The sequence below is a fragment of the Anas acuta genome, chromosome 11 (genome assembly GCF_963932015.1).
Source record: "Anas acuta chromosome 11, bAnaAcu1.1, whole genome shotgun sequence".
Classification (NCBI taxonomy): Eukaryota; Metazoa; Chordata; class Aves; order Anseriformes; family Anatidae; genus Anas; species Anas acuta.
In genome coordinates, this window is record NC_088989.1 from 15,455,887 (window position 1) to 15,481,973 (window position 26,087).

Sequence of the window (26,087 nt, forward strand, 5' to 3'; positions counted from 1 at the left end):
GACGCAGGCCCTCCTTTTTAGGGACCAAAACATTTTTGTTTTAGTCCTCAGCGTCACATATTAGGGCAGAAAGCCTCTTCCTTGGGCTCCAAAGCCTTGTTTGAAAGGAGAAACCGTCCTTTTTAGTGGCTTTTTCTTGTTTACACCCACAATCTTAAGGACCAGGCTGCCATTTTCAAGGAAGAAATCCTTGTTTTTAGGGTCCACACGTTCATTGCAAGTTGACAAGCGGCCTTCTTAGATGCTGAGGCCTTCTTTGAGAGGCCTCACCCCATTCCAATTTCCCAAATCCTCATGCTGGGAGCCAAGGCCTGAATTTTAGGGTCCAAATCCTCCTTTGCGGGTCCAAACATCTAGATGGAGGAAACAAAGCAGCACTTCAGGATCCAGACCCTGAGCTGCAGAGTCCAAATGCCCAGCTTTCAGCTACAAAGCCTGACTTGGAGATACAAGACACGCCCTCTCCTCCTCCTCACTGCCTCTTGCCTCCTCCCCTCCTGATATTTTAACACGCCATCTAGGAAGGATGCGTTGCATCTTATAATAAAATTGTGGACCCTAAAAATAGGGAATTGCCCCTTGGAAATGGCAGCCTGCTCTGTAGGATTGACGTGTAAGCAAGAACAATCCTGTCAAAAGGAGGGTTTATCCTTTCAATCAAGGCTTTGGAGCCCCAGGAAGAGGCTTTCTGCCCTAATATGTCACTCTGGGGCCTAAAAAGAATGCTTTGGGCCCTAAAAGTGAGAGCCTGTGTCCAAAAACAGAGGGTGTAGGTGATAAAGGCGGCTTTGGATCCCAACTATAGGCTCTCTTGTCCTGAAAACGTCCTGAAAGCTGGGTGCTTAAGAACAAGGCTGTGGTCTATACAGAGGAGCCTTGGTGCCATGCCTGTATGCTTCTCAGCTGCAAAGAAAGGGTGAGAAAAAGGGTTTGGATCCGCAAAAGATGCTCTTAGACCTGAAGTGAAGGGGTAATAGGGCAGAAGTCCCCGTGAAGTCCTTCGGCACGATGAAGGCCTGCGTGAGCTCCAGCAGCAGTTTCGTCGGCGGAGATTTTCCCTAGTGGGGCTGGGGCGTCACAGCACACACACACACAGAGACGAGTGGTTTTGTCCAAACATTAAGTATTTACAACAAATTCGACAAGCGCTTTTCCTCTACCAGCAGCAAATGCCTGAGGGCCCCCACAGCTTCACAAATCATAGCGGGAAGAGCCTACCGTGCCGCGAAAAGGTCGGAAAATAATTCAAAATTGATCTGCTAGGGGAAAAAAAATGCTGGCTGGTGGCAGGGTACACAATACACCCGAATCTCAGCTCTGTCCTCCGCAGGGTCAGTGCCCACGCCCAAGCGCGATGCTGATGGCACCTGAACATTTGCTGTAGCAGGCAGCAGAGCCAGCAGCTCAGGGGAGCAATTTTGAAAACCAAGAGGCACTTAACCAACCCTTCATCGACCCCGTGACTGCGGCAGAGTCCCGACTGCTCGCCCCGGAGTCCTCACACCAGCAAAAAGCACCAACCAAAGCCTGGGGGAACTTTGGTACAGCACAAGAGAAGGGAGTGGGGGTAGCGGAGCCGCATGGCAGAGCTGCTGCTTTTCACCATTTGATCATCCCTGATAATTGAAAGTAAGGCTGGGTGGGCTGACCCCCACCCCCACTCCTGGCAGCAAGCTCAGTCCATAACACACTGGAATAACGATTCTGCTCCCTCCCACCCCTACAGCTTCATCATCTGACACGGGTACAGTCAAAACAATGGCATACACGAGTAAAAGTCAAGAGTTGACATAGTAACTCCAGGATTTGGCTATCAACTGTCCGAGAAATCAGAACACCGAAGCTTCACAATGTGCCCAACATCGAGTTGTGCCAAGGGGGGAGGAAGGAAGAAGCTTTACATTTAAGCCTTCAGAGCATCGCTCCACCAGAAGATCGATTTGCAGCCACCATGGCGTGCCAATGGAGATCTTTCTGTGCCAAAAGAAGTGCTTTGTCCTCTCAATAGCGAAGGTAGCCACCTATAGTTACAGAACGGATGCACAAGCCCTTAACTCTGAGCAGCAGGAAAATTTAGGACAACTGAGTGCAGATCCTGCCAATTTCTACCAGTTCAGACTGTGCTTTAAGTCTCATTGCAAAGCCTCAGTTAGAAAAAGGATCACCTCGGGGTATCCAACAAGAAGAACAGGGTTTTTTTTGTTTTTTTTTTTTTAATATACCATAGGACTATGCAGTTCAACTGTCAGTCATCTCAGAGAGTTCAAGGAGGAGCTCATCGTCGTCCTTCCCTAGGTCTAAGTCGATTTCGGCTTCCAGTCTGCCTCCTGAGATTTCCCAAAGTAGCTTCTCCAAATCGTCATCCGCAGATAAGGGCGCGTTCCCTGTGGAACTCAGCCGGCGTGTCCGTGCCTCTTCTAGCTGGGAAGAAGCTGAGGTCGAGGTCTCCATCTGCTCCTCTAATCTTGCCGGGCTTCCAAGACGCACTTCAGGTCTTGGGAGAGCAAGAAAGAACAATCAGGATATGCCATTTCTTAACGGGCAATCCCTTTTCTGCAAACCGGCTCTTAAAACTGTAGGCAAGCCCTCCTACGCTTCAATCTTATACAGGGATTGTTATCAATCAACCCAGGGCTACATTTAGAGCCCGATGCGTTACCAGCTACATTTTTCAGTCTGGGGCTTTATCTGTGAAGCCAGGGCACCTGGAGTTGAGGTGGCATTCTTGAGGACCAAAAGGCAGAGGACACTACTCCTCATCTATCACCTCATGAGGAAGTAGAACTTCACCTCCTTCTCGTTCAGGTATTCAGACAACCCAAGAAGTCACTGGAAAGCTGTGCTGACTTGCAGCATTTAAAGAAAGCCTAATTAAGCAATCCTGCTAGCTGCTAGAAAGTGGTTTCAGGTGACTTATTCCTTTGATGGATTTGGGCTTTAATGATCTCAGAACCCTCCTTTTTTCCCACATGTGACAGAATTTATGTTTCCCTGGGGATATACACTGATTAAGAAAAAGAACAAGTTGGGGTTGTCACCTGTTTTGGGCATTTTCTTCAAGTCTGATGGCTGGGATGTGCTCCGGCACGTCTGAAACACCCTAGAAAGCAGCAAAACAGTATTTATGACACATGGGTAAAAGATTCCTTAATAGCTTTTTCCTCCACACTGCTTCTCCTCTGGCATTGCGGAGCCGTGGCCAAAATACAAAACCAAGGTGCTCCTGAAGAAAGTTCACATTCACCTGGAGGTTACTCATGATCTTGTGTCTTTTAAGAACATGGCATTCATGGGCAAAATCCCCCCCACCAGAGAAATCACAGCATCAGAGTACCGGTTAAAGAGTGCCATTCAGCTCATAAATACAGAAGGGTTCTACAAGCATCCTGTAGACAGCTACTGGATTTCAAAGGAAACAGAAGGCCTGCAGAACGTTTGCCTTTTCCACCTTTTCTCCTAGAGGAGGGTAGAAATTTAACAAGGGATCCATCTCTGCATTAGCCCCTGGCCTTACCATGGCTGCTTTTTTGGCTGGAGGTCCCATCATGTCAGCATCCAAGGCAGTCCGGAGTTCCACAGCTCCTATGGCAGAGGGATAACTCCCAGGTGCCTTACGTTTCAGTGCCTTCTTCTTGGGGAAAGTCACTTTCCCACCCGAAGGCTTCGCAGATGTCATCAAGTTGGCTAGAGTAAAAGGAAGAGAGAACTGATACAGTCTTGCTCTGCCTCAGGAAAAATCCAGGTTCTCTTCATCATTTCCACAGTCCTTCTACACAGTTAAATGCATTTGGCCAGCAGAATTGCACCGCCATTGCCTGGATTCTCAGGAATGTTTTCCACATAGTAAACTCTGTCTACCAACAATCCATACAAAGGAACACAGAAACCGAATAGCTACAGTAAATAAGAATCCAGGACAAGGGAAACCTCAGACACATAGCAATCCTAAGTGCAAGCTAGGTTCACAAATATAGACAGCTTTTATATTTCAAGTCCTGCTCCCTCTAGGAAAGGAAAAAGCAGCAGTTAGAGTAGGACAAGAGTGTATGCAACTGTTGTACCAGCTGCCTCACCCTTGCAGTAATGTCCCACAGTTAAGTTGTTCTACAAAGTCCAAATTTGTAGTGTCATTTTCTACTCTCCCGTTCCTTACCTAACATCTGGCTGGCAGGAAAAGAAACAAACTAAGAAAAAGAAAGTACACACTTCGCTTCGTAGCATTGCGTGGCAAAATGCACCCAGCCAGAGTTACAGCATGAGAATTGTCATCTTCTGTCTGTATTTCAGAAGACAACCTAAGGAACTCTTAACCTTCAACACTTACTTTTAGCTTCCTGGCCCTGAAATTGAGCTGCCACTTTCCCTGCTGGTTCGGTATGAAAGAAGCCAGCAGTAGATTTGACAGCAGCTTCCTCCTTCCCAAGCTTCTCTTGTTGTTCTCTCTGTTGCCACTTCTCCCACCGTCTCTCTTCAAAGCTCTTCTCTGGACATTTACGAGTTCCACTCTGCTGAGTGGGCTAGAAGGAAAGAAAAGCAGTGCATGAATAGGACAAAAAAAAAAAAAAATCCGTGGAGATTTCGTTAAGAAAATCTGATCAGCAATCCCTCCAAAATGGTCTTGATGTGGAACAGCGTATTAATATCGTTCAGGTTACTGTTGTGTTTTTTTTTTTTTCCCCTAAAATTCTGCCTGTAACAAGAGCCATGCTTTACTATGGACACAGTCTCACATATCTGCAATATCCACTATGGCAAGCTTCTTTAAACAGCTAGGGTGTTCTGCTGTACATCTATTTATCACATTCTTTTTAAGCAGCAGAAAGTCATACAAGTTCCCCTAGACAGTATCCACTGACAGATTGATTTCCTTGAACACAGAACTCTGGCCTTCTGTATTAAATCCTTCATGTCTGACAGATCAAGTCAGTAAGAACAAAAAGAATTCCCTCCACGTTAACTGTGTAGATTTCAGCTGGTGCTAACAGGGTTTCTTTGTTGCTGTGGTATAAACAGACTGATTCCAAGTTTGAGGAGTACAGAGTTGTCTGGAAATGCTGCTGGCGATAGGCTTTAGACTGCACTGCAGCTCCTACCAGGTGCTGAAGGGTAAGAACACGCTCAAGACGGTGGCACACGGTGAGTAACCAAACTTGTCAGAATGATCAGAAATTGTACGAATGTATGTGTGTCTTCACAGAGGACTCACCTGTACATCAGGCACAGAGGAAAGTTTAGGAAAAGGCCGGTTCAATTCCACTGCCTTCTTTTCTTTTTTTAAAGCACCTGAAAAAGAAGAGAAAAAAAAGTTTGGTCAACGGCAGAAATAAAGAAAGCTGGGTACTTGTTTCCTTTGTGCATTTATTTCCTTGTGCCCCATGAGAGAGAGAGAGACAGGCTACAATGTGCAATCCATTCAGCAATTATCCATGAAGCAGATCCTGAGCAAACTGAACTTGCTCAAGATGGGAAGCACCTCACTGGGGCAGGCATTAAAGCATCTGTTTATGGAGCACCTGTTAGTTTTGTGCTCCATAAAGATTTCTGCTCTGCTGGGGCAGGTCCAGGTTGTGCTGAGGGAGCTGCACGAGCAGGTCTTGCCCCTGCGCTGGAATCTTCAGTTTTACCATGCCCTTCAGCCTCGGCTTTGGCTTGAGTTTCGCGTCTCTGAAGAGCTTTCTCACGACGGATTTCCTCCAGTGTTTTCACATGGATCTCTCCCATCGGCTTAGCAGCCTTCCCTGTCATCATCAAGAAATGAGGAGAAGCACCAACATTTAAAGAGAGTCCAGCAATAGTTTCAGTCTCCAACATTTGTCAGAGCACTAAGGAAAACTAATCTTGAGTGTTCCCAATAATGCATCTTAGAACAATATCCTTAGAACAACATTCTCCTCCTCCGCTGAGCCACTTGTATTTTGAAGACCAGCCCTATCCAGAGAGAACTGCTACACAGAAATGCTGCTTTACTTTAGTACTTTTTCAGACTGCATTTCAAATTCCTGCTCCTGGCAGTGGTTCTGTTCTAATTGTACGGAACGGTTCACAGAAGCAGCCAAAAACCTTGACAAGGCACAAGTAGAAAAGAAACACACACCTAGAGCCAGATTTCTGATAGTGGCTGTCAGAAGAGCTTCAGCACTCAAGCAAGAGGCATCAGTTCTTTGTTTTCGTTTCAATTAGTTTTTAGGGATGGATGAAAGCAGTCCAAGTTCATGGAAAGGAAGGAGGAGAAAGCATATTTAATATCTAGCTGTTACCTCTCTCAGTACTGGTCTGTTTCGGAGGTAATCCCAGCCTGTCCTTCAGAGACTTGGCAACTTGAACTGCAAAACAGAAAAAGAACGAATTAGGGAGGCTGCAGAATGTCAACTTCAGGTTCACATTGCAAAACAAGACAGGAAAGGGAACTTTGAACCCCAGTGATTACCACCTCAGCCAACATGCAAAAAGAAACATCACTGGAAAAGGACAAACAGAAAGACTAAATACAAAACCCAGGAATCCAATCCAGATGCCCGGTTAGTACCTGGATCTCTCTTGGGTGCTTTGTCAGCATTTCCCGGAGCCTCTACCTTCTTCCCCAGCCTTTCAGCAAGGCGGCGCTTCACTGGAAGGGTGCTTACATCATCTTCAGAGAAAACAAGGAATATTGTAAGAACTTTTCTTTGCAGGAAGCTTTGAGAACAGTCAACAATAAGCTTCTATTTTTCAAGCATATTTTCATAGAATTGCCTTTCAGCTGCTAAATGATTTATTTTTTTTTTTGGCCATTTCTGCAGTCAACACAGATCTCCACTGCAACGTATTTTCCTTTCACACATCAAAAATACTCTTTAATGCAGTCATATATAGAAGGCAGCACCTACGTAACAGCTCATAAAAAGTTCTTACCCGCGGAGGCTTTCCGTTTTCCTTGTCTAGCAGCAAGATCTAGTCGAACCACAGGTTCCTCCCCTAAAACAAAAGGGATTTTCTTTTTCTATTTCACAGAAACCGGTAGCCAACAGAAATATTATCCTGTTAGCCCATCTCCAACATGTCAGACACTGTTTTGACAGCTAAACCACATAAACTCATATTGTAACTATAATTAACATAGAAAAAAAATATTAATAGTCTCAGTGCTTGCTTCAAATTCCAGCTGAGATAGTAGAGAGTGAATCTGAGTCTGCTTGACAGCTATACTTTGTGCAGAACAAAGCTGCATAAGCAAGCAGAATATTATTAGGTACAAATGCTGACAAATAGTCCTTTCGAAGGTGAATGTCTACGAGTAAAAGTACTTCCACACTTTTTTCCCTTTCAAAGGCATTTGCACAGCTCTAAACAATTTATACACAAACTCCTGTCATACTGTGTCCACACCTGCCACTGGCAGCCTCTTTAATGCTTCAGAAATTGCTTCTTATATAGCACTGTCTTCTACAGCTCTTTCTTCTCCTTACTCTTCTGTTTTTCAGTTACCCCCCTATTTGCATACTGACACTTTTTTTCTCCTGCCACTGCACTTAACCTGAGCACCAAATCTTGCCAGTACAACCAGGGACTTTAAGCATAAAAGCACGTTTTGAACAGAAGGCAGCACCAGAAGGCTAACATGGGTGAATTGTTTTAATTATTGCTTAACCCTCCAGTTTAGGAGTAATGAAATCAAAACAAAAGCATTCACTATTACCTTTCTTGGAAGACAGTGTCACAGTTCTCACCACTGTCTGGACGTTTTCCTTTTCTGGAGCAGGAAAAATCACAGGATCAATGGGACAAAGAGAAGATCTTGAAGAACCTTCTGTTCAGAGCAACCAAAACATAAGGAAGTTTACCCGACATAAAAAACTATCACAAAGAACAAAAAACTTTAAATTATTTGTTACTGTCCAAAATACAGCAAGCAGAGCATGTAAATAAGAGAGGTGACCAATTTGCCTCTGGTTGCCCTTTGAACTCCCATTTAGAATACCAGCTGGCTGAGAATCAGGTTGCTTGATGCCCCCAGCTAAAACTGGAAGTCTGTCCCTCAAGCAGCTCCCAGTCACCATCACCTGCCGTGAACAGGATACGAAAGTAGGGAATATTAACTCACCACCGTGTCTCTTATGTTTTTCCTTCATCTTCTGCGATTTGATTTCCTCAAGTGTTTTTATTCCAAAATTCAGATTGCCCTCTGAAAACAGGAAACAGTTCATGAGACAGGCTTAGAGGCTCTCACTGAGGACCACAGGTCCTCAGGCTTCTTAGCGCTCAGCAACTTTCTGAAGTATTTAGAATAAAGCCTGTCAACACTCCTCACAAGTGAAAGAGCCGGAGAACCAAGGGCATTTTGCCCCTCCTTTCATCCTTCAGGCTTAAAAATGTAGTTTTAATTTTAATCCATTTACACGATATTAGATCCCTCTGTCGTTAGATATGGCTTATCAACAGTGGTTGCAAGCACTGGCTTATCAACAGTGCAACAAGGCTGCACGTGCAGCCATTTTAACGCCATGCTGTGGCCCTGTTTTGTTCTCCAAAAGTAAAGAAAAGGAGTTCACCTTTCTGACCCAATGGGCACATGATGGTATGAATGGCAGAAATGAGATCATGGAAATAACCGAGTCCATTCAGCTCCCCTACATTTTGTTGTGTTTTTACACCACACTGCTTTTGAGTTAACTGTCAAGTTCTTCTGATTTATCCTACTAAGGTGCTGGAATACCTTGTTTAGTAGCAGTAGAACTGCCTTTGTGAGTGGAAATCACCCGTAATCCATTTTTGCCTTCCGCAGCTGGTTGCTGGACGGGAGTTTTAGTTTCTTCTCCTTCCTCAGAAAGTTGGTCTGAAGGGGAAAAATCTATTCAGTTATGCATAGACCAGATTGTTCATGATTACGTAGCTCATGCAGTGACACTTCAGCCCATGCTTCATATAAAAAACTTTGTTGCTCTTTTGTTTTGTTTTGTTTTTTAAACAGCTACACTGACCTGATGAACTCCTAAGTAGAATACACTAGGACAAAACATCTAGGACTCTAGATTCTCTCTGCAGCTTTAACTACTACACAACACATTGCTCTTCAGACAGAAAAAAGAAATTTCCTTCCTAGTTTCACATAGAACTTTACACAACAGACCAGCTAAAGCCAGGAGTGGTTCTAAGCTTTCCTCCAACGTTTCAGGTTCTGTCCACTGACTGCCAGACAAAGCCACCAGTGACCTGGCCACACTGCCTGCCCTATCGCTAGTCAGACCTCAGGTCATCTGTGATTTATACATTCATTTACAGCACAGATTCCTTCAAGAACTAAAGATTTAACACATTCATTTACAGCACAAATTCCTTCAAGAACCAAAGATTTACACAATCATTTACAGCACAAATTCCTTCCAAGAACCAAAACATGCTCACCATCATCATCTTCATCATCATCTGCACCATTGATTACAACTGGAGGGTGTGTAGGGCTTGGGACATTTTCCGAGTTTTCCACTTTCATCACCCCCTTAGCTGTGGAGAGGGATTTGACTGGACAGAAAGTTTGTTTTGCTGCAGTGACATCTGAGCCACTTTCAAAGCATCGTCCGCGGACTCAGGCGGACTTGGCAGTGTAGCTGGAGGAAGAGGAGGATCATCGGTAATATGGCAGTTTAAAACTTTGACCACAATTTGGCAAAGAGATGGTAGGAAAGGCAGATAACCCGCACAGACAACGAATTCAGCATCTCCTTTTGCCCATCCCATCACTGTTTACACCGTCAACAATGACTTCCCTTCGAACAACAACACATCTCCCTGCCACCCAGCAAAAGATGAAACAACAGGAAGCAAACTGCAAGGCAAACATCACACAAAGCCAAGAGAAGCTGAGCACGAAAGCAGAAAACAAACACCAGCAGTACACTCGGTGCACTACACCTATGACTGCAGACCTTTTCCTGCACTCACAAATGAACAGTTACCTGATGGCCCCTACAGGATTGGCACCCACTAAGTAATACTCCAAATTAAGTCTTCAGCGCTTCAAGAAAAAGGACCTAAACTCACTCTTGCTTGGTGGGAAGAATTGTCCATCGATGTCACGTCCCTTTGCATGATGAAAAGCACAGTTGGCTTTCTGACAGCCTCCCGGCTGCTTCTCCCAGTAGCAAGGAATCTCACTGCGCTTTTTCTGAAGACAGAAAGAAAGAAAAGCTCGTGATAACACGCACCTGAGGCTTGCAAAGAGATGCGCAGCTCCAGATCATGACAGCTGTCACAACCCAGTGCTGAAACATCATTCCAAAGGTCAGTTTCTCAGTTCAGTGGAGTATTTCTGGGCATATTCACAAAGTTTGCATAAGCTGGAACCACTATGCACATTTAGATTTGTCATCATTCAGTTTGAGAAGACAGGCACTCTCAGACACCAGTTGAGGGTGGCTTAAACTAATACACCTAGGATTATACTAGCATTATTCAGAGGGAAAAAGAACATCTGAAATTGCCTAGGTTAACCCTGTCTAGAACTACTTCTTGGACACTTAGTTCTTCTGCACCTTTAACTTTCCCCACTTCCTACCCCAGGCAGCTAGAACAGCGTTATCTGAAGGATTTTATTTCCCTCTGCTTCCTCCCACCCCCTCTCTTGGTAACAGAAACCAGTATGGTTTTGAAGCAAACGAATCTATCCTGCAAAAGCACAATCAGTACACCTACGGCACTGAAAAATGCTTTTGTTGATTGATTTTGAGAACACATCGTTAGGCACTCACGTCAATTTCCATGTGTCTGAATCGGCAGACGTTCCTGAGACAACGACCCTCCTGCCACAGCTTGCAGACCGTCTCATTGCCCAGAGCAGCTTCGCAGTGGCGGTAGGCACATTTGTCTCCCTGGAACCAAAAGGAAACCAACGAGGAAAATAGAGTACAGCCTCAAAAATGGCCATGCTGCTGCCTAAGGTTGCTACAACTGAATTCAGAATCTATCTGGTTCTCAAGTTAACCAAAGACCAGTGTGCTTCCTCCTCCTAATCTACTCCTTCCTGAAAAAAATGGGGAAAAAAAAGCAAAGCAAAGGAAAGCCAGCCATACCTTGGTACAGGTAGAATAGAAATAGAAGTAGCAATCGTCTCCTTGTTTAGACATGCCGACGAGTTCTGCTAACAAGCTCGGCTTCTCTCCACAGGGACTTCCTCTGCTCTTGGAGAGAGCTGTCTTCACCCTTGCTTGGGCTGAAAGTCGTCTACTGGCTTGTGAGCAGGGAAATCTTCTTTTGAAAAGTAACCCTAAAGAAAGTAACAGGTAGGACGCATTAAACAGCACGTTGCAGGCACTGTGGGTCTTCCATTTCACCTACCTGGACAACCTCAGCAAAGTTACAGATCTTCAAAGACTTCCAGTTAACTTCTCCTGGAGGCCGAACCAAGACTGAATCCGTGAATTATTAATAAAGGGGTAGGAAGAATTTTCCTCCTCACTTTGCCAAGGGAACCTCTCATCCACAATTCAAACATAGCATGCGCTTTTAAGCAGCTTATAACTAATAGAGGAAGCAAGTCCATTTGAATGCTCTCTCAGACTGGAGACAGCCAGGGTTAGTTAGCTCTTCAAAACAATAAAAAACAAAAACAAAACAAAACAAAACAAAACAAAACAAAACCAAAAAAGCTTTGAGAGGCAGGGGAATGCTCACTTTGCCAGTGGCATGGCTGCATGATACCAAGGATTTTGAATTAGTTGGATTTTTTGGAAGCAATTGGGTTTTTCTTTCTGCGCTGTAGCAAATACCACAGGTTTGCCATCACGTGCTGTTCCCTAATCCATATCTCCATCCTCATCCATTGCTGCAGGATCATGAAAGATTAGAGAAGATGACTTAGGTCTTCTTCAATTTAACAACCAATGATTTTTCGATGAGCAGAGCTGCAACAGATTTTATTTAGCCACAAGCATTTTTTTTTCTTTTTTCTGAGATGAAGTCAGAAATTTTAATTATTTACTTTTTTTAAAGACACTAAATGTCACAAAACCTGCAACCAGACCAGATAAAGTTCAAATTAGAGTGATTCTGAATCCTTTCATGAAAACGCTGCACATTTCTGTGCAAATTATTTCTGACTCTTCTGGACAAAAGTGGATGAAATAGTTCTTACAAATTAATAATCAAAGGTTGGAACCTTTTACTCACACAAACACTAGTGAATTTTCCAGGAAATATTTTTTTGGCAGGGAATTTTCCAAAATATAAAATAAAGAATGCCCTGACTAAAAGACCTTTTTTTTTCATACAAACAGCGTGCCAGGTACGCTGTAATGCCAATGTGCCAGGTCAATAGAGGATGTCAAACAACAGAGGCGTTTCTCCTAATTTCTGGCATGAAAACGCTTTTAACAGCATTCTTTTCACCAAGAAACCCCTCTCTATCTTCTCCAATGCTCCAGGATCTGCTGCAGCTGCAGCAGCCGCGCTGCTACAACCCACATCTTTACCAAATCTTTTCAATAATTGTGCTTTACCTCGGCAATGTTGAGGTCACTCCTCTTCCTCCTCCAGCTGAGGAAGCAGCTCGCTGGCTCTGCCACACCGCAGGTGCGCAAGCGAAAGCTGGGAACACAGGAGTCAAACTCTCAGTGCTCACGAAGCCACCAGGGCACAGGCCTGACACAGAGGCACCCCGGATCTGCTCTCCCACCCCGCTGCGAGGCTCGCAGCAGCCCCGACCCGAAGCGCACACAATGCTTCGCATGGTGATGTCACCGCTGACTCTGAGTCCCCAGGTGAGGATCTGCCTCACCACTCTCAACGCTGGGGTTGGGTTTTTGTTTTGTTTTTTTTTTTTCTTTTAAACATTCACAGCTTATGGGAAACCATCAGGTAAACCACAGATCGCTAGGGAAGAAGTCCCACATGAGGGAAGCCCGTGCTTTTCTTCCAGGCAGCGGCACGTGCTTTAACACGCCGCATTCGACAAAGCAGCTCTCCCCGTTTTGCTCAGTGGCAACAGGCACAACTGCAACGCACACAGGTGTAGGCAGCACCTGCAGGTCCCAAACCCTTAACCGGTTTGTAGAGAGCACCAATTTTTGAAGGAGTGGTTCTCCCTTAATCCATGAGCCCTTCTTTCCTTTATTTATAGCAGGTGGCTCTCCTCCATTTTCCTCCTCAGTGTCTGAGCAGACACTGGGAATCGTTTCCGGAGGAAGGGCACTGCTGAAGCTCCTACATCTACTCTCCGAGAAAAGAGAGTATGTCAAAGAATACAGATTTCCTTTCTTTTTCCTTTTTGAAATACAATTTCTGAAATCAACGCTGCCGCCTGGCAGCAAATACCTACGGGACTAAAGAGGATTCCTCATCCTCACTGTAACGTTGTAGTTAACCTCCCAACGAACCCATCTCCCCAGGAAGCGGCCATTTGAGATGGGAATCACAGAATCACAGAATCACAGAATTTTCTAGGTTGGAAGAGACCTCAAGATCATCGAGTCCAACCTCTGACCTAAAACTAACAGTCCCCACTAAACCATATCCCTAAGCTCTACATCTAAACGTCTTTTGAAGACTTCCAGGGATGGTGACTCCACCACCTCCCTGGGCAGCCCGTTCCAATGCCTCACAACCCTTTCAGTAAAGAAATTCTTCCTAACATCTAACCTAAAACTCCCCTGGCGTAACTTTAGCCCATTCCCCCTCGTCCTGTCACCAGGCACGTGGGAGAACAGGCCAACCCCCACCTCGCTACAGCCTCCTTTAATGTACTTATACGGAGCAATAAGGTCACCCCTGAGCCTCCTCTTCTCTAGGCTGAACAAGCCCAGCTCCTTCAGCCGCTCCTCGTAGGACTTGCTCTCCAGGCCCCTCACCAGCTTCGTCGCCCTTCTTTGGACCCGCTCAAGCACCTCGATGTCCTTCTTGTAGCGAGGGGCCCAAAACTGAACACAGTACTCGAGGTGCGGCCTCACCAGAGCCGAGTACAGGGGGACGATCACCTCCCTAGCCCTGCTGGTCACGCTGTTTCTGATACAAGCCAGGATGCCGTTGGCCTTCTTGGCCACCAGAGCACACTGCTGGCTCATATTCAGCCGACTGTCCACCATCACTCCCAGGTCCTTCTCTGCCTGGCAGCTCTCCAACCATTCCTCTCCCAGCCTGTAGTTCTGCTTGGGGTTATTGCGCCCCAGGTGCAGGACCCGGCACTTTGCCTTGTTGAACTTCATACAGTTGACCTCAGCCCATCGGTGCAGCCTATCCAGATCCTCCTGCAGAGCCTTCCTACCCTCGAGCAGATCGACACACGCACCTAGCTTGGTGTCATCTGCAAACTTACTGAGGGTGCACTCAATGCCGTCATCCAGATCATTGATGAAGATGTTAAAGAGGACCGGCCCCAGCACCGAGCCCTGGGGGACGCCACTAGTGACTGGCCTCCAACTGGACTTGGCTCCATTCACCACAACTCTTTGGGCCCGGCTATCCAGCCAGTTTCTAACCCAACGAAGCGTGCGCCAGTCCAAGCCAAGAGCAGCCAGTTTCTTGAGGAGAATGCTGTGGGAGACGGTGTCAAAAGCCTTGCTGAAGTCAAGGTAGACCACATCCACAGCCTTTCCCTCGTCCACCCAGCGCGTCACTTTGTCGTAGAAGGAGATCAGGTTCGTCAAGCAGGACCTGCCTTCCATAAACCCATGCTGGCTGGGCCTGATCGCCTGCTTGCCCTTCAAGTGCCGCATGATGACTCCCAAGAGGATCTGCTCCATGAGCTTCCCTGGTACTGAGGTCAAACTGACCGGCCTGTAGTTCCCCGGGTCTGCCCTCCGGCCCTTCTTGTAGATGGGCGTCACATTTGCTAGCCGCCAGTCAGCTGGGACCTCCCCCGATAGCCAGGACTGCTGATAAATGATGGATAGGGGTTTGGCCAGCTCATCTGCCAGTTCTCTCAGTACCCTTGGGTACCCTTGGGAAGGGGCAGAGCAAGAGGAAGCTCTCCTTAGCCTAGCTCTTCCCCCAACACCACCTCACCACCCAGCACCAAATTCAATTCACCTGCTCCGCCCGATCAGTCGAACGGGCGTCCGACGCTGGCACACGCCACAGCGGTGGTTCTGACGTGGCTTAAATCACCTATCCGCAAAATATCTCGGGTCTGTACGCTCAAATAACGCAGTAGTTGAGAAATAACGCCCAGAGCTCACACTCTGAGTGCAGCCCAACAGCACCGAAGCACCGGGAGGCTAAACATTCGCAACCTGGCAACAAGGCCGACCCAAGCAACAGCACGGAACCCTTCTGCACCTTCAGCGTGGACATCAGCGTAAGGAAACACAGATTATTTTTTTCTCCTGGGGCTGCACCGCTCAGGGCCAGCAGAGCAGCGCTTCCCCTTCCCTTCTCTGTCTGTGCCAAGATCATGCCTTGTCTCTCGAGTCCTGCCCGTGATGGTGGCTGGCCTCAGCCCCTTGAGGCGGCCATTCCTCCACCACCGCAGCTCTCTTGGCAAGCTGCGAGTCATTTTATGTCTTGTCACGGCTTTCCAGAGCCAGGCACACAGGTTCTGGAGAAGGCTGGGGCAGGACAAGCCTGCTTTAAGCCCCAAACTCCTCTCAGGCCAGGCCTACCCTCCGGGCCCAGCAGCACTCATCCTGCCTGCCCCAGGACCCGCAGGTTGCGCCCTGTGGTAGCAGCAAAGAGCCCCCCAAATGTCTGTCCTGGGGTACACAGGGGTGAGGCAGCCCCGTCACTGCACAGACACCCACGGGACACGTCACCAGAGCCGCTAGCGGCTTGGCAATTAAGGACGTGGGAGAGGAGCCCACGTCACGCAAGCATTCGTGGCTGCCCTGGACAAAGAAAGAAACAGTGGCTGTTTTTCTCCCCATTTAAATAGCTAAAAGCACCGCTAACAGTTTCTTTCTTTGCGTCCAGCCTGTACTACGTTTAAAGAAAGAAGCAGCTTCTGCTGAGGAGGTGGAAGATGCTGTCAGCAGAAACACCGTGCCTAGAATGTGAGCAGGGAAGACAGCGATGCAGCCCCACTTTAAGATCCAGACAGAGCAGGGCGGGCCGCGCTCCCTGTCACGGTGACAGCCTGCTGCACCGCCTGCCTGTGACCAGGCCACACAGGACACCTCGGTTTGGACAAGGCGCCCTCCACAGCGCAGTGCAGCCACTGGGGATGCAACAGGCTTTTTATCACCTACACCCTCCGTTTTTGGATGCAGGCCCTCATTTTAAGGGACCAAAACATTTTTTTGTTTTAGTCCTCAGCGTCACATATTAGGGCAGAAAAAGCCTCTTCCTTGGGCTCCAAAGCCTTATTTGAAAGGAGAAACCGTCCTTTTTAGTGGCTTTTCTTGTTTACACCCACAATCTTAAGGACCAGGCTGCCATTTTCAAGGAAGAAATCCTTGTTTTTAGGGTCCACACGTTCATTGTAAGTTGACAAGCGGCCTTCTTAGATGCTGAGGCCTTCTTTGAGAGGCCTCATCCCATTCCAAATTCCCAAATCCTCATGCTAGGAGCCGAGGCCTGAATTTTAGGTTCCAAAGCCTCCTTTTCAGGTCCAAACACCCATCTGGAGGGAGCAAAGCATCGCTCTTGGATCTAGACAGAGGAGGGCAGGCTGTGCTGTCTGACATTTTTAGGCCCCGGCCTCACATAGTAGGGCAAAAGCCTCTCTTCCTTGGGCTCAAAAGCCTTGATTGAAAGGATAACCTCTCCTGGTTTTTTGTTGCTTACACATCAATCTTAGAGACCAGGCTGCCATTTCCAAGGAACAATTCCCTATTTTTAGGATCCACAATTCTATTACAAGATGCAACGCGGCCTTCTTAGATGGCCAGGCCTCCCCCTTAACCTAGCTTCTGGATCCAATGTCAGATTTTTCTTGCTTCCAGCCACACTCTTACGGACCAGGCGGCCCGTTTTAGGGCAACATGCCCAATTTCTAGGGTCCACACTTTGATCGTAAGGTGCAAAGCGGCCCTTTTAGATGCCGAGACCTTATTTGAGAGGAAAACCCCTCATTCCATATTCCCAAATCCTCATGCTAGGAGCCGAAGCCTGAATTTTAGGGTCCAAAGCCTCCTCTTTCGGTCCAAACACCTAGATGGAGGAAACAAAGCAGCAGTTCAGGATCCAGACAGAGGAAGCGGGCTGCGCTGTCCATGATTTTTAGGCCCCAGCATCACATATTAGGGCAAAAAGCATCCTCCTTGGGCTCAAAGCCCTTTTTAGAGAACGAACCCTCCTTTTCAGTGCCAGGATCATCATTTGCTGAGTCAAGGCCTGACTGTCACATCCCAAAGGCTCAACCTGAGAGCCCAAAGCCTCTTTTTTAGCACCCCAGAGCCTTCTCCTTGGGACTCAAAGCCTCAGGTTGGGGTACAAAGGCTCATTTCTGGGTTCAAAGCCCCATTTTAGTGTCCAGAGACCCCCATGCTAGGCTCTAAAACTTCATTCTTCATGGCTGACATCTCATGCTCAGGCTCCAAACCCTGATTTTCAGGGCCCAGACGCTGCTTTGGGATCCTAAGTCCCCTGCTGATTGCCTACCTAGAGTCTCCTTTTGGTGATCAAAGCCTTAATATTAGGGCCTGGAGACCCACCTCTTGAATTCAGAGACGCCTTCTTGGGGCCTTCCTCATTAGGGCCAAAGGTCTCATTTTCACCCTATAACCCCTTCTCTTCAGGGCTAAGAGCATCTTTTGCAGATCCAAAGCCTTTTTCTCACCCTTTCTTTGCAGCTGAGAAGCATACAGGCATGGCACCAAGGCTCCTCTGTATAGACCACAGCCTTGTTCTTAAGCACCCAGCTTTCAGGATGTTTTCAGGACAAGAGAGACTATAGTTGGGATCCAAAGCTGCCTTTTTATCACTTACACCCTCCGTTTTTGGACCCAGGCTCTCACTTTTAGGGCCCAAAGCATTCTTTTTAGGCCCCAGAGTCACATATTGAGGCAGAAAGCCTCTTCCTTGGGCTCCAAAGCCTTGATTGAAAGGATAAACCCTCCTTTTGACAGGATTGTTCTTGCTTACACGTCAATCCTACAGAGCAGGCTGCCATTTCCAAGGGGCAATTCCCTATTTTTAGGGTCCACAATTTTATTATAAGATGCAACGCGTCCTTCTTAGATGGGGTGTTAAAATATCAGGAGGGGAGGAGGCAAGAGGCAGTGAGGAGGAGGAGAGGGCGTGTCTTGTATCTCCAAGTCAGGCTTTGGAGCTGAAAGCTGGGCCTTTGGACTCTGCAGCTCAGGGTCTGGATCCTGAACTGCTGCTTTGTTTCCTCCATCTAGGTGTTTGGACCGAAAGAGGAGGCTTTGGACCCTAAAATTCAGGCCTCGGCTCCTAGCATGAGGATTTGGGAATATGGAATGAGGGGTTTTCCTCTCAAATAAGGTCTCGGCATCTAAAAGGGCCGCTTTGCACCTTACAATCAAAGTGTGGACCCTAGAAATTGGGCATGTTGCCCTAAAACGGGCCGCCTGGTCCGTAAGAGTGTGGCTGGAAGCAAGAAAAATCTGACATTGGATCCAGAAGCTAGGTTAAGGGGGAGGCCTGGCCATCTAAGAAGGCCGCGTTGCATCTTATAATAGAATTGTGGATCCTAAAAATAGGGAATTGTTCCTTGGAAATGGCAGCCTGGTCTCTAAGGTTGATGTGTAAGCAACAAAAAACCAGGAGAGGTTATCCTTTCAATCAAGGCTTTTGAGCCCAAGGAAGAGGCTTTTGCCCTACTATGTGAGGCCGGGGCCTAAAAATGTCAGACAGCACAGCCTGCCCTCCTCTGTCTAGATCCAAGAGCGATGCTTTGCTCCCTCCGGATGGATCTTTGGACCTGAAAAGGAGGCTTTGGAACCTAAAATTCAGGCCTCGGCTCCTAGCATAAGGATTTGGGAATTTGAAAGCAGGGGTGTTCCTCTCAAAGAAAGCCTCGCCATTTATAAAGGCCGCTTTGCACTTTGCATTGAAAATGTGGACCCTAAATATCGGGCATTGTGCCCTAAAAATGGCAGCCTGGTTAGTAAGAGTGTGGCTGGAAGCAAGGAAAATCTAGCTTTGGATCCAGAAGCAAGTGTCAGGGCCCTGACCCAAAGCACTTGGTCACTTTAAAGGAGCACCCTGTCTCTTAAATGGAAGGTTAAGGCAATCAGAAGAAGAGTTCTGATACCAAGTGGAGGTTGTGGACCCTGAACATAGGGATTTGGGGTGAAATAAGGAAGCATGGGGCCCTAATAATGAGGTTTGAGATGGTTAAAATTTGAGGAGGGGAGGAGGCAAGAGGCAGTGAGGAGGAGGAGAGGGCGTGTCTTGTATCTTCAAGTCAGGCTTTGGAGCTGAAAGCTTGGCCTTTGGACTCTGCAGCTCAGGGTCTGGATCCTCAAGTGCTGCTTTGTTTCCTCCATCTAGGTGTTTGGACCGAAAGAGGAGGCTTTGGACCCTAAAATTCAGGCCTCGGCTCCTAGCATGAGGATTTGGGAATATGGAATGAGGGGTTTTCCTCTCAAATAAGGTCTCGGCATCTAAAAGGGCCGCTTTGCACCTTACGATCAAAGTGTGGACCCTAGAAATTGGGCATGTTGCCCTAAAACGGGCCGCCTGGTCCGTAAGAGTGTGGCTGGAAGCAAGAAAAATCTGACATTGGATCCAGAAGTTAGGTTAAGGGGGAGGCCTGGCCATCTAAGAAGGCCGCGTTGCATCTTATAATAGAATTGTGGATCCTAAAAATAGGGAATTGTTCTTTGGAAATGGCAGCCTGGTCTCTAAGATTGATGTGTAAGCAACAAAAAGCCAGGAGAGGTTATCCTTTCAATCAAGGCTTTTGAGCCCAAGGAAGAGGCTTTTGCCCTACTATGTGAGGCCGGGGCCTAAAAATGTCCGACAGCACAGCCTGCGCTCCTCTGTCTAGATCCAAGAGCGATGCTTTGCTCCCTCCAGATGGGTGTTTGGACCCAAAGAGGAGGGTAAAAAACAAGGGGTAAGCATCTTAATATCTTTATTATCTTTTTTATAATATCTGTATTATAAATGGACAGCACAAAACAAGCCAGCAACAGAGACTGTCCAAGAGAAATACTTGGTGCTTTATAAACAAACAAGGAAGTACCCTTAGGTGGGTGTGATAATCCTCCTCTAATGCATTTTTGGAGTGCAAAAATAGATTTTTTCCTTTCTTGCTCTTCTCTCCAGGACAAAGGCAGAATAGGCAACTGCAAAGTTAGACCAGGGAGGTCAGTTTGTTCCATACTGAGAAAGACAAGCCTGTAAAACAAACTAGACAGATTTTCTTTGTACTATTTATCTTCCTTCAGCAAAGGCAAAGCTTATGACGCTTGTTGGTGTGTGTATATATATTTATCCAATCCTCTCACAACAAAATTTTGATTTGAAGAAGACACACAGATCTGATTTTTTTTTCTTATCCAGTAACTAGTATAATAAGCACTGCTAGTTTTGTATAAAAACAGAAAAATACAAACCAAAAGACTGAATATTATGTGGTATGCATGACATTAAAAAAAATGGTGGTTTCAAAGCAATATGTACCCTGTTGTGTCTGCCATATCCTTGAGTCCAGCTTAAAGTGTACCTGATCTGTATTGCATTTTGATATTAATCTCTGTGTACAATGTTTTGCATGTAATTTATATGGTTCTTGGAAGAAAAAAAAAATGAATGAATTGTCAGTTAGCTTCTTCTGAGAAAACAGACTCCAAGCAGAGATATTACTCAAATCAGAAGTGGACGAGCAGTTGAGGGGTGGGAAAAGGGATACATATACAAAATTTAAAATAAATAAATAAATAAATAAAACATGCTGGGGGTGGGGGAGAAGGGAAATGGTTTTGAATCAATAAAGCTTTGGCTGTTGAGCAGAAACAATGCGCGAGTGCATCCAGAGAATAAAATGTGCCCACATGTAACTGTGACGTCCTCAGTGTGTCCACCAGCTTGTGAAATCAATCCCACATCTTCTCGTGGTACTGGATGAATGGCTGAGCTTCCCATCTGAGCAAGGCAGAGCGTGCAAGTAGGGCCTGCAGGGTGGAAAGAGGGATGGGGATCAAGAAGCAAGCCCACTGCTATGACAGAGTCCCTATAGGCAGTGTGGGTTTTCTCTCTATGCAAGCCTCATTATTCAGAGGCAGAGTATGGCTTCGTCCATTCAAGGTCCAGAATCAGTTGTCAAATGCTAGCCAAAGCCAGTGGCTCCTGGGCTATGTGACAAACTAACCCTAGAGCAAAAACCCTCCTTGTCCTCTTACCTGGTGCCCTTTCTGCGATGCCTTTAGGGTGAGTCAAGGCTATGATCTCCACCTTCTGGGGCTGGTGTTTGAACTATGTCCTACCTCAGTGCTGAGACTCTTTTGCCTCTGTAGAGGCCCTTTGCCATGACACGAGTGACGATGAGAACTAAATCAACTAGCCTCTGAAACGTTCTTGTTCCCAAGCACAGTTTTTTCACTGGCTTGCTTGAACTCCTAGTTTTTGGCCGAGAAGCTATTGTTTCTCTGTGCCTTTAATAAGAGGCTTTCTCTGGAGCCAAGTCAGGATGGCAAGATTGAGCTGGGCAAGGCTATCGAGGAGGAAATTCAATGTTCCCTGCTGGGTGTCTGACCCTTGGAGCCCGGGCCAACTGATCTGAAGCGGCTGTAAAAGCTTTATTTCGCAGCATCGCTGTCTTCCCTGCTCGCATTCTAGGCACGGTGTTTCTGCTGACAGCATCTTCCACCTCCTCAGCAGAAGCTGCTTCTTTCTTTAAACGTAGTACAGGCTGGACGCAAAGAAAGAAACTGTTAGCGGTGCTTTTAGCTATTTAAATGGGGAGAAAAACAGCCACTGTTTCTTTCTTTGTCCAGGGCAGCCACGAATGCTTGCGTGACGTGGGCTCCTCTCCCACGTCCTTAATTGCCAAGCCGCTAGCGGCTCTGGTGACGTGTCCCGTGGGTGTCTGTGCAGTGACGGGGCTGCCTCACCCCTGTGTACCCCAGGACAGACATTTGGGGGGCTCTTTGTTGCTACCACAGTGAGCAACCTGCGGGTCCTGGGGCAGGCAGGATGAGTGCTGCTGGGCCCGGAGGGTAGGCCTGGCCTGAGAGGAGACAGTAAAGGAGGCAGGTTTGGGGCTTAAAGCAGGCTTGTCCTGCCCCAGCCTTCTCCAGAACCTGTGTGCCTGGCTCTGGAAAGCCGTGACAAGACATAAAATGACTCGCAGCTTGCCAAGAGACCTGCGGTGGTGGAGGAACGGCCGCCTCAAGGGGCTGAGGCCAGGCACCATCACGGGCAGGACTCGAGAGACAAGGCATGATCTTGGCACAGACAGAGAAGGGAAGGGGAAGCGCTGCTCTGCTGGCCCTGAGCGGTGCAGCCCCAGGAGAAAAAAATAATCTGTGTTTCCTTACGCTGATGTCCACGCTGAAGGTGCAGAAGGGTTCCGTGCTGTTGCTTGGGTCGGCCTTGTTGCCAGGTTGCGAATGTTTAGCCTCCCGGTGCTTCGGTGCTGTTGGGCTGCACTCAGAGTGTGAGCTCTGGGCGTTATTTCTCAACTACTGCGTTATTGGAGCGTACAGACCCGAGATATTTTGCGGATAGGTGATTTAAGCCACGTCAGAACCACCGCTGTGGCGTGTGCCAGCGTCGGACGCCCGTTCGACTGATTGGGCGGAGCAGGTGAATTGAATTTGGTGCTGGGTGGTGAGGTGGTGTTGGGGGAAGAGCTAGGCTAAGGAGAGCTTCCTCTTGCTCTGCCCCTTCCCATCTCAAATGGCCGCTTCCTGGGGAGATGGGTTCGTTGGGAGGTTAACTACAACGTTACAGTGAGGATGAGGAATCCTCTTTAGTCCCGTAGGTATTTGCTGCCAGGCGGCAGCGTTGATTTCAGAAATTGTATTTCAAAAAGGAAAAAGAAAGGAAATCTGTATTCTTTGACATACTCTCTTTTCTCGGAGAGTAGATGTAGGAGCTTCAGCAGTGCCCTTCCTCCAGAAACGATTCCCAGTGTCTGCTCAGACACTGAGGAGGAAAATGGAGGAGAGCCACCTGCTATAAATAAAGGAAAGAAGGGCTCATGGATTAAGGGAGAACCACTCCTTCAAAAATTGGTGCTCTCTACAAACCGGTTAAGGGTTTGGGACCTGCAGGTGCTGCCTACACCTGTGTGCGTTGCAGTTGTGCCTGTTGCCACTGAGCAAAACGGGGAGAGCTGCTTTGTCGAATGCGGCGTGTTAAAGCACGTGCCGCTGCCTGGAAGAAAAGCACGGGCTTCCCTCGTGTGGGACTTCTTCCCTAGCGATCTGTGGTTTACCTGATGGTTTCCCATAAGCTGTGAATGTTTAAAAGAAAAAAAAAAAACAAAACCAAAACCCAACCCCAGCGTTGAGAGTGGTGAGGCAGATCCTCACCTGGGGACTCAGAGTCAGCGGTGACATCACCATGCGAAGCATTGTGTGCGCTTCGGGTCGGGGCTGCTGTGAGCCTCGCAGCGGGGTGGGAGAGCAGATCCGGGGTGCCTCTGTGTCAGGCCTGTGCCCTGGTGGCTTCGTGAGCACTGAGAGTTTGACTCCTGTGTTCCCAGCTTTCGCTTGCGCACCTGCGGTGTGGCAGAGCCAGCGAGCTGCTTCCTCAGCTGGAGGAGGAAGAGGAGTGACCTCAACATTGCCGAGGTAAAGCACAATTATTGAAAAGATTTGGTAAAGATGTGGGTTGTAGCAGCGCGGCTGCTGCAGCTGCAGCAGATCCTGGAGCATTGGAGAAGATAGAGAGGGGTTTCTTGGTGAAAAGAATGCTGTTAAAAGCGTTTTCATGCCAGAAATTAGGAGAAACGCCTCTGTTGTTTGACATCCTCTATTGACCTGGCACATTGGCATTACAGCGTACCTGGCACGCTGTTTGTATGAAAAAAAAAGGTCTTTTAGTCAGGGCAGGCCAGAAACCTGCCTTGGCACTTCCACATGGCAGCAATGCTTACAGACCCTGCATCCTGGCTGCCAGGCCAGGATCTAAATCCGATGGTGCTGTTGGTAAACTGAAGCTCAGGAAGCGCTTCTGGGTTTTTCTGTACTTCCATGTGAATTTTTACCCTGTGAAGATGGTGTATTAAGCTATTTTCGTAACAACAACTAGGTTTAAAAGCAGTTTCAGTTTAACATCTACATGCTTGGGTGTTATTAACAGAGCTTTGTATACTGAGCTAGTGCTTGGTAGGAGAAAAACCATAAATCTTCCCTGGGAAACTTGGACCCCCTCAGCTACATACTGCTATGAGGAAACTCAGATGAAAGAACACACTTCAATAACACATCAGCAGAGCTGTTGTGCTTCTGACCACCAAAGGCACCTTTTTCCAACGCCGTCGTACTGGAAGTTGATGCAGCTGGTTCCATCCGTAACGTGGGACTGTACAGTGCTGTAAAAGAAATATTTTTTCACAGCTTTGGAGAAAGTGAAGCAGAGAAAACCCCACCTAACCACTGATACCTGGACCCCAAACTGCCACAGACTGACAGTGATGTCCACTGGATATCTCCTGATACCCTGCTGCCTTCTGACTGCTCCAGCAGAAGTCCCATTTGAATTAGCCAGCAGGTCCCTCTGAGTGGCTTTGCTGAAACTCCTGCCGTAGGAAGTATCCTACGGGAGCCAAGTTGCTAAACTGATGTGTGGTTTTCCCTTAACCCCCTCAGCCCTGACTTTGCAGCTCCTGATGACACTGCCAACGTGTGCAGTGTCACCGTGTGCCAGCTAGGTGCCAGCTGCCATGGTTTATAGATTGTAAAATGAGTGATTTGGGACTCGTGAGCACTGAGAACAGGTTAGCAATTGCTTAAGAGCTTTACTTGTGTCGCTCTGGGGCAGGGAGATGGGTGAAACATCTTAGGCTTGAAAGTGATTCCCTGCAGAGGGACGTGCTCAGATCTGCACAACAGATCTGTCATTTTGGTCACCTTATTAGATCCCTGTTTGAGAGGTTGCTTGCAAGAGTCGATTCCTCTTCACCTTGATGTGTCAAGCTAAAGACAAATCTGTGCCAAAGCACTGTCTGATCAGACGAGCTCCTGTTCTTGGACAGCTCCAGAAACACCAGGACGATCAGCGCCTTCAGGAACAGATTAATTGGATCTTGAGGCTGTCATAAAACAGGTCCCTGAAGTTTGAAGACTCTTCCAATAGTTTGGGCCAGCAAGGAGCAGCTGTACCTGGCGGCTGCGGTAACTCGGGGCTCAGAGTCTCAGAGAGCGTGCTGAAAGGTGCCCCCCAGCTGGCTGCTGGAGGAAGCTGAGGCAGCGTTCAGCTCTAACCTTTGCCTTCTTGGCTGGCATCTTTGCACTCCTGCTGTCGGTGGGTGTTGAGTGTCCTTCCCCCCAGCCTCAGCACGTGCCCTCAGATGTAGGCAGCGTTTAGCAGCTAGAATTCACTCCAATATAAAGAGTACAAATCATGCGTTTTCTGCTTTGGCTTTGGAACTCTTAGCTTGAGGTTTTCCTGCAGGCCGTGAGGTTTCTTGCAGCAGCAGGGATGAGTTCTGTTAGCAAGAGGTTGTTCTGTGCTTCGACTGTGGGAAGATGAATGGTTACCTGTGCACCGCGAAATAGAACTTGACACCTAGCACACCGCACTTGCAGCCTGTGGGGTGCTTTAACAAGCAGGTAAATCAGCAGAGGCTGTTTTGCAGCCGGGGTGATGCTGGGTGATTAAAAAGCAGGGGCAGAACAAGGAGTTTCTGGTGTTTGTTCTTGCTTGTCATCCGACTCTCCACTTCCACTGTTCTTTAAAAAAAAAAAAAAAAAAAAAAAAAAACAAGGGGTAAAGGGGTAAGCATCTTAATATCTTTATTATAAATGGAAGACACAAAACAGACCAGCAACAGAGACTGTCCAAGAGAAATACTTGGTGCTTTACAAACAAACAGGGAAGTACCCTTAGGTGGGTGTGATAATCCTCCTCTAATGCATTTTTGGAGTGCAAAAATAGATTTTTTCCTTTCTTGCTCTTCTCTCCAGGACAAAGGCAGAATAGGCAACTGCAAAGTTAGACCAGGGAGGTCAGTTTGTTCCATACTGAGAAAGACAAGCCTGTAAAACAAACTAGACAGATTTTCTTGGTACTATTCATCTTCCTTCAGCAAAGGCAAAGCTTAT

At 47.3% G+C, this 26,087-nt stretch overlaps 1 pseudogene; it reads right to left on the reverse strand.

Annotated features, from left to right (window-relative positions):
* Positions 1-1,308: 1,308 nt before the first annotated feature.
* Positions 1,309-11,246, reverse strand: LOC137862466 (zinc finger CCCH domain-containing protein 11A-like; annotated as a pseudogene).
* Between the last annotated feature and the right edge of the window lie 14,841 nt (positions 11,247-26,087).